Raw genomic sequence first — 8,288 nt, 5'->3', positions numbered from 1 at the left:
GACCTAGATAGAAGTATACCGTAATTATTACCCTTTCAGGTTATCTTTGAGTTTATTGTTATCATGTGATACTAACTATTTCCTTTCTTTTGTTTCATATCATTTCTCATTTAAAAGGTATCGATTTTCGGTCAGTTTCTAAGTTAGAGAGTTTTATTATGGAGAACGGACTTCTTGATAGAGTGGAAGACAACGCTAACGTCCATATATGGTCAGAGCAAACTCAGTTAGTAAAGGAAATAGTCTAGCCATGGGATATGTGTCAGAGCTGTTAGACTATGTTCGTATCAGCGTCACACAAGATAATCAGCATGAGTTAAAGGAAATATGGGATCAATGGGGTAGCGAAGCCAAGCATTTGTTCTACAACAACCATGGGGACTTGCAGTACTTGCTTGACTTGGGAATAGACGAGAATTTGTTTTGGGCCATCACTCAGTATTGGAATCTTGCATACAGTTGTTTTACGTTTGGAAAAGCCGATATGGTACCCGTGCTGCAAGAACTAAAGGGCAGAAGGTAATGTACTCACCAATCATTTCAAGGTGAACAAGAAGAGTACTGATGGACATTTCCACCATTACAACATTTCTCTTTCATATGAAGATGGTCAATGGTAAGAGTGTTGGAATGAAAGTGATTGATAGGATCCATGGACCTACAAAGGTGAGTTGGATGGAAAGAATTGTGCCTATGATAGTAAAAGGCTTATTTATTATAGGACCAAACAACAAGCATGAGTTTACTATGTTGCACTTATCAGAGACAATGGAAATGCAAGCCCTGATGGTCTGTCAAAATGGACACAAAAGAATGAGATTAAAGAAGACCATATCATTTAAAGACCTTTAAAGTGGAAATTAACTATGCTAAGAAGATACCCATGTAAGCATTTCAAAATGCTTTGCGTGGACAGGAATCTGAAAGCTCTCAAAGGTGCTAGATATCATTTTAAGGCAGCATGTTAAGCAGGAATGCCTACTTGTTTGCCAATCTTTCTTTCAAGATAATCAAAACAACTTCACAGACGTTGGAAGAGGTGTCCATAGATGTAGGGATTAGCTCATGGGTGAAGCCATAGCTCAAATTCGGGATGGTAGTAAATCATTTACGAAATACAAGCTACAGTCAGATCATGATCAAGAGTTAGCTTTGTTGAGTTAAAACTTTGAGCTATAGGACGAAGGCGTATTTGTAATCCATTCATATGTAAAGATATTCTTTTTCTAAATAAAATTTTCTAAATGAAATTGAGTCGAGATCGATACCTTTTTGCATTCATGCATTACATCACATCGCATCATATACATTTAAGTCCATAAAATAACCCTAATTAGGCAAAAATTATTTCAGAAAGAGTTAATCGGGGATATGGAACAAAGGTTGGAGAGATTGGAGCAAAGGCAAATACAGATGCAAGAGCAGTTGACCAAAATTCAACAAGATATACGTGATCAAATGTTGGAGCTCCAAAGAAATATAATTGGCCAGCTGGGACAGTTACTAGTCGAAGGGCTTGAAAAGAGGAAAAGCCTAGTGGTTAACACTGAAGATGATAATGAGGTCATCGTTTATTCCCCAAATTTTACTCCAATAGGGGTCCAGACTCAGCTAGACGTACATCCGCGAGAGATACCAGTTACTATCAAACCCCAACAGCATCAAGTCGGTGTGTTGGCACCAATAAATAATTCAGTAGGCTTAGGTCCTAATTCGGGGAGCAATTCAGCTAGTCTTGTCATCATTAGAGAATCAAGGAAGGCCAGTGTGGAGTGTCTGAAATAGTGCGAAGCTCTTAAAAAGCAAGAGTGGAGCTCCTGATACAATACCTAGAGGGCAATGACGAGAAAAGAAAATGAGGTGAAGCTGTTGACTGTAAGACAACCAAGAATGTTAACTACTAGCCATCAGGTTCCTCAAAAGAAAGAATCAAATCCGAGACCGAATCCTGAAAAGCTTCCCTTTACGTCAATTCCAGTGTTGTAGAAGGAGCTATATCATAGATTATTTGATGCACATGTAGTGTCTCCGTTTTACATAGAACCGTTGTAGCCCCCATACCCCAAATGGTATGATTTGAACGCTCAATGTGAGTATCATGCGGGACGCACAGGACACTCAATTGAGAATTGCACTGCCTTTAAAAAAATGATCGAAAAACTCATCAAAATAGGTGTTATAAGCTTTGATCATCCCTCTGGGGCAAAGAATTTATTACCTAATCGTTTAGATGGGGAAGTAAATTCCATGATGAAAAGGGGCATGGGATCCAAGAATGCGCCAAGTTCCAGGGCTTTTGAGCAGGACTTGACGTTGGGGAATCTGAATAACGTATCCGAAGAGGAAACCAAGGAATAAAACTGGTAAGCCCTTGCACATTTGGGAATGTTTTGAACAATGAAATTGTGGAAGTGATCCTTGTATTTTAAAGTTAATTTAGAGTAATGTTCAGAACACATTTGTTGTTTTAAAGCCTAGAAACAATAAGATTTCATTTGTGAAATAGGCTCATGTTTGGACATTGTTGTTTCAATAAAACAAATCTTTCATGATTAATTTGAGCAATTGTTCCCTCATTTTTCTTTATTCATAACGTAAATAGTTATTCTTGAATTCATTTATTCCTTGTATATTCTTTTGTGCCTATCGAAGATCCTTAGATATCAATGGCAGGGGCAACGATACTACAGATTCAAAGTTCCTTTTGAGCACTACATGTGTTTAGAGGAATCTCAGTACTCTGAAGATGACAGAGATTGCGATTTGTTTCTAAATTTGTTGAAAACGGTAAAGTAAGAAGAGAAATAAATTCTACCCCATGAAGAGGGGGTAAAAGATATAGTCTTAGAAGAAGTGAAAGGCTGTAAGTTAGAACAAAGCTAGTTTTCCTGTACCTCACATTGATGCCTTGGTGGACAATAGTGTTGGATACTCGGAGCTCCACAGTTCCTTCTTTGTTTGCTTTCCGATAAAAAAAACTCCGATTTTTATGGGCCATGGAAGTAGAACAATCGGTCTGAGTATGGCATCATGACTCGTGTATGGCGCTAGTTAAGGTGAACGATCAGTGCTTTACAAACCTGCTTCTAAAAATCAATGCAAAGCTTAGAGGACTAAATTCCATGTTAGTAATTGAGCAAACACCTTCAATTCCAGTTGTTTCAAAGGTTCCAATTATGATCCTTGGAATGGATGCATTATTTGGCTCTCCTGAGCAGTCTGATATACCGTCAATAGCTGCGGTGGTTAGTTTTATGAAGTGGCCATTGATTTCCAGTTATAGGGCATCAGGTCGTACACAGTCTCTGAAGCTTGAAATGATAGATTCTCTCTTCAAACCAGTTTCTGACAAAATGGATGAGGGTATTGTAAGACTTCTATACAAGTTTAGGGAAAAGGAAGCCTGATCAAATTATAATATTCAGGGATGGAGTTAGCAAGTCACAGTTCAATCAAGTATTGAACATTGAGCTGGATCAAGTAATTAAGGCTTGCAAATTTCTTGACAAGAGTTGGAACCCCAAGTTTGTGGTCATTGTGGCACAGAAAAATCATCATGCTAAGTTTTTTCAGCAGGGATCTCCTGACAATGTCTCGCCTGGAACCGTTATAGACAACAAAATCTATCATCCTAGGAACAATGACTTCTATCTTTGTGCCTATACTGGAATGATTGGAACCAAGAGACCTACTCATTATCATGTTCTCTTAGGTCAGATTGGGTTTTCGGCTGATGATCTGTAGGAGCTAGTCCATGCTATATCAAAGAAATGCCACAAACATATTTGTTGTGGCCCCTACTCGCCGAGCTCATTTGGTAACTTCACAGTTAAAGCAGTTTATAGAGTTTAAAGATACTTGAGAAACATTATCAAGCCATGGTGGAATGACAACTCCGGGAGCGATTTCTGTACTTCAGCTTCCCAGAATGAAAGATAATGTCAGTAGCTCCATTGAACTATTTTTATATAGAGCTTCTGGATATTAGCTACTATTCGCTTTCTTTGTTTGACAAACGTCAGCCCAGATTTTTACTGGGGCAAAAGAATTTCATGAGGGGGAACTTGTGTTATAAGAGATTCTTCCCATGCAAAGGATTTCAAAGGAAAATGGATACCAAATGGGAAAGACCATAGATTCTGAAAAAGCCTCCTCTAGTGGTGCGAAAGATTTACCCAATACAGTGAATTTAGACTCAATTAAGGAGTATTTTGTCTGAAAATAAAAGGAAGCCAAAGTGAAAACCCGCAAAGGGCGCTTTGAGACTTCTATTTCAAAAAAAAAGAGAAAAGAAAAGAAAAATGAAAAATGGAAAAAGAGAAAAAATGGAGAGGCCAAGGTGAAAACCCGCAAAGGGCGCTTTGAGACCAAAAGGGTTTTGAGCTGAAAACCCAAAAGGGCGGCTCAAATTTTGGTGTGCAGCAATGACCTTGCTATACTGGAGTCAATAAGTAGTGAAGTATGTTACATACCGGGCATCAACAAAGGACTTTGGGTCTTCTAAACACATATTAAACTCAAAATAGTCTTCACGGAATTTGTATATAGAAGCCCAAGCTGCGATATCTAAGGCATCTGATTTTTGTCTTGTTTACTATCTTTGGATTCTCTTTCTTCTTAAAGATAGATTCCTAGATTAATCTCCTTTGTTCTTCTTTTGATAAATCATTCAAACTCTAATTTTCCTCAAGATCAATTTATTATCTATTATTCATAAAGTATGTTGCATTGAAATAATAATAGAGGAACTAAAATATCTTCACAAACGAAGTTTTGCATATTACTCTGGAAATTTCTAGATGATACAAAGAAACTGAAACATAACAATTGTTTAAGGAATTCCCATTGAGTGAGGATTGGAGGTACTCAAGAAATTTTCTTCTTCGGTCCAAATGGTGATTAGATGATGTTGATCCTAAGAAAGGATCATTTCATAAACATTTCCAGTGGGTCGTAACATGTGGGAATGGTACAGTGGACCAAATCGATGGAAAGGGTTCTAAGCATACGAGCAAAATAGGGTTGGTATTTTGAGTGAAACAACACGAAACTTGAATGAATCAAGATGTCCGAAATAAAAGTCATTTTCATTTTGCATCATAATATGTCTAATTAGGAGCATTTGACTCATTTCAATCATGGCATCCTAATCATTAGGCATAGGCACATACACATTCTACAGGTTATGTCCTCTAGGGGACAATGAAGATCGAAGATTTCAACATGGAATCCCTGTGCTTATAGGGAACAAGTTGAAGATAGCAGATCTTATCTCTCTGTATTTGACAGGGAGCAGATCAAAGACATAACAGATCTGACCTTCATCGGGGCAGATCCAATATGGCGGACCTTATCTCTCTGTAATGGACGGGGGGCAGATCCAAGATGAAAGATCTCTCTGTAATGAACGGGGAGTAGATCCAAGATGACAGATCTTATCTCTCCGTAATGGACGGGGAGTAGATCCAAGATGACAGATCTTATCTCTCTGTAATGGACGGGGAGTAGATCCAAGATGACAGATTTTATCTCTCTGTATTCGACGGGAAGCAGATCGAAGACGTAGCAGATTTGACCTTCATTGAGGCAGATCTAAGATGATTTGGCATCTCTGTGTTTGACGGAGAGCAGATCGAAGACATAGCTGATTTGACTTTCACGTGTTTATGTTGAAGCAAATCTAAGATGATTTGGCATCTCTGTGTTCGACAGAGAGCAGATCGAAGACATAGCTTATTTGGCTTTCACGTGTTTACGTTGAAGCAAATCTAAGATGATTTGGTATCTCTGTGTTCAACGGAGAGCTGATCGAAGATATCGACATGACAGTCTTGAGTTTGTAATGAGAAGACTGAGGACCATAATCCAATAAGGCTGGGCAATTTTGGTCTTTTTATGAGTCTTTGCTCGATTCCTGTTACATAGCAACAAGCAAAGAGGGGCAGCTGTAGTAGCCCAAATCTGCCCGGGCCCGTGAGATAAACAAATAAAAATAAATAAATAAAAGTTTATTTATTTCAGTCCAGTTTACAAAAACCCAAATGTCATCATTTATTATCATTTATTTTTAAATTATATGTAATTAAATTTTATTATGTTATATGATATTATATTGTTTTATATAGTAGATGTATTATTAATATTTTATAAATTAAATATATTTTTTTGATAATAGATAAATAATAAAAAAATTTATGTTATTATATTATTATATGTTTCCTATAAAATTTTATACATTATATTATTTTATTTTATATCTTATCGTACATTTGTCTTTTAATATATATATCATCATGTATAGTTTTAAAAATTGTATAAATTACTATTAAACATTTTTTATATACTATTAAATATTTAAAATTCATTTATCATTACATTATTTTATATTATTTATATATTAAAAGCTAGCTACATAAAATTATTAAGTGTTGTTTGTTTGATATATATGTGTTATTATTTTTTTATATATATATTATCACATTTGTTTTGTATATATTTATGCGTCTAATTATATATCATGCATTGTTTTTAAATTAATTATTACTTTGAGTGTTTGTATATTTTGCTTATTTCTCTTCAATATATGCTATGTATATCTTAATATGTATGTTGTTATGTAACTAAGATTTGCTATATTTATGTATGTATCTAGCATAGAATCTTTAGATTATTGCTATCATATTATTTAAATGCATGTTTTAGCTACCTATTATTGTAATATGCTATATGTTATAATGTATATATATGATTCCTTATGCATTAATTAAAAATGAGATTCAAAAGTCTTTAAAAATAAAAAGGCAATGCTTGGTATCTGGACACTTCGAAAAAGGTAGTGCCCTAACTTACTGGGTTGCAACTTTTCTCGTTGAGTTCAAATAGTCAAGCACCCTTTTAAGTTTTAAGGTTTTCAAAATACGAGCAACTGTCTTGGAATTTCAAAACGTTGTGTCCTAACTTACTGGATATGGCGTTTTGTCATTTTGAGATAAGGATTTTCAAAAAGGGTTAGCTTAGTTTCGAATGTCTTAAAAATATTGCTTCCTAACTTATTGGGCATAATATTTTGATTCATTTGATACAAGTGAACTCTAATATTCAAAATTAAAACATTCTAATTAAAAGAGGTTTGCATCTTAAAACTTTCAAATTTCCGACATTAAAGACACGTGATAATCAATTAGGTACCAATTTTTGGGCGTTACAAGGGTGCTAACCCTTCCTCGTACGTAACCGACTCCCAAATCCATTTTCTCGACTTTCGTAGACCAAAATTAATGTTTTAAAACAAAACATTTTATAAGGTGATCCAATCACACCTAAAAAGATTGGTGGCGACTCCCGTTTTTGTTTTCTTAAAGTCGATTCCCATTTTCCAAAACCCGATTAAAAAATGGTTTCGACAAGTATATTGAATTTATTAATATTTTCCTAGCTTACCATTTTTAAATCCTGTTAGAAAATTTTGGTTAAGAAGATTATTATTTAGTTACAGCGAAAGTTTAAAATTTTTCTTAAAATCGAGTCGTTGTGTTATTTATAACAATAAATCTAAATCAAACTTATAGATGTGTTTTTTGCAAGGTGAACTCAAGTCGATATTGACTTTCAATCAAATAGTTTTCTCTATTATTTTCATACCATGAATTTCGTCGAGTGTGGGTCCAGCAACCCGAACCAAATCACAGGAAAGAAATGATTTACTTACTTTCAATACGAAAGTAAGTTCTCTCTATAAATCAATAAAACTCATAATTCCTAGAAAATAGAATTTATTATCTATAAATAAATTATAACTACTTTCTTAGAAAATAATGATGTATGAATTGTTGTGTGTCAATAGTTCAACCGGTGCTCTCTATTTATAAAAAGAAGTACAAGAGTTTTGGTTAAATAAGTACTAACTAAATAATGTTATTTAAATAGAAAAAAACATCCCTACTCTAACTAGAGTATGGGCAGCACAGCCTTGTATTTTCTACTAGTGTTGTCGCCCCTCATGCTAGATAAGGGCTAATTGGGTCTCTTATGTATTAGATCCAATTATATGTGTTTTTTGAATTTTTAACTCAGTATTTATAGTTTAATTCAACCTTATATTTATTTTTTATTTCCCAAAATAAATATTATTTAATCAATTAATTTATTTAATTAAATAAACTAAATTAATTTCTCAACTCAATAAATTTCTCAACTCAATTCTAATTAACAATTTTACCATAATAAAATCTATGAAAAAATATTTAATTTCCTTATTCAACAAATCTCATAATGATTGATTAATTTTA

The 8,288-nt window shown here is 34.5% G+C and overlaps 1 pseudogene; it reads left to right on the top strand.

Moving 5' to 3' along the window:
• Nucleotides 1-250: 250 nt before the first annotated feature.
• On the top strand, nt 251-3,988 carry LOC107944123 (protein argonaute 4-like; annotated as a pseudogene).
• Nucleotides 3,989-8,288: the final 4,300 nt, after the last annotated feature.

The sequence above is a fragment of the Gossypium hirsutum genome, chromosome A11 (assembly GCF_007990345.1).
Source record: "Gossypium hirsutum isolate 1008001.06 chromosome A11, Gossypium_hirsutum_v2.1, whole genome shotgun sequence".
Taxonomy (NCBI): Eukaryota; Viridiplantae; Streptophyta; class Magnoliopsida; order Malvales; family Malvaceae; genus Gossypium; species Gossypium hirsutum.
This window is presented reverse-complemented; position numbering and strand designations above follow the sequence as displayed.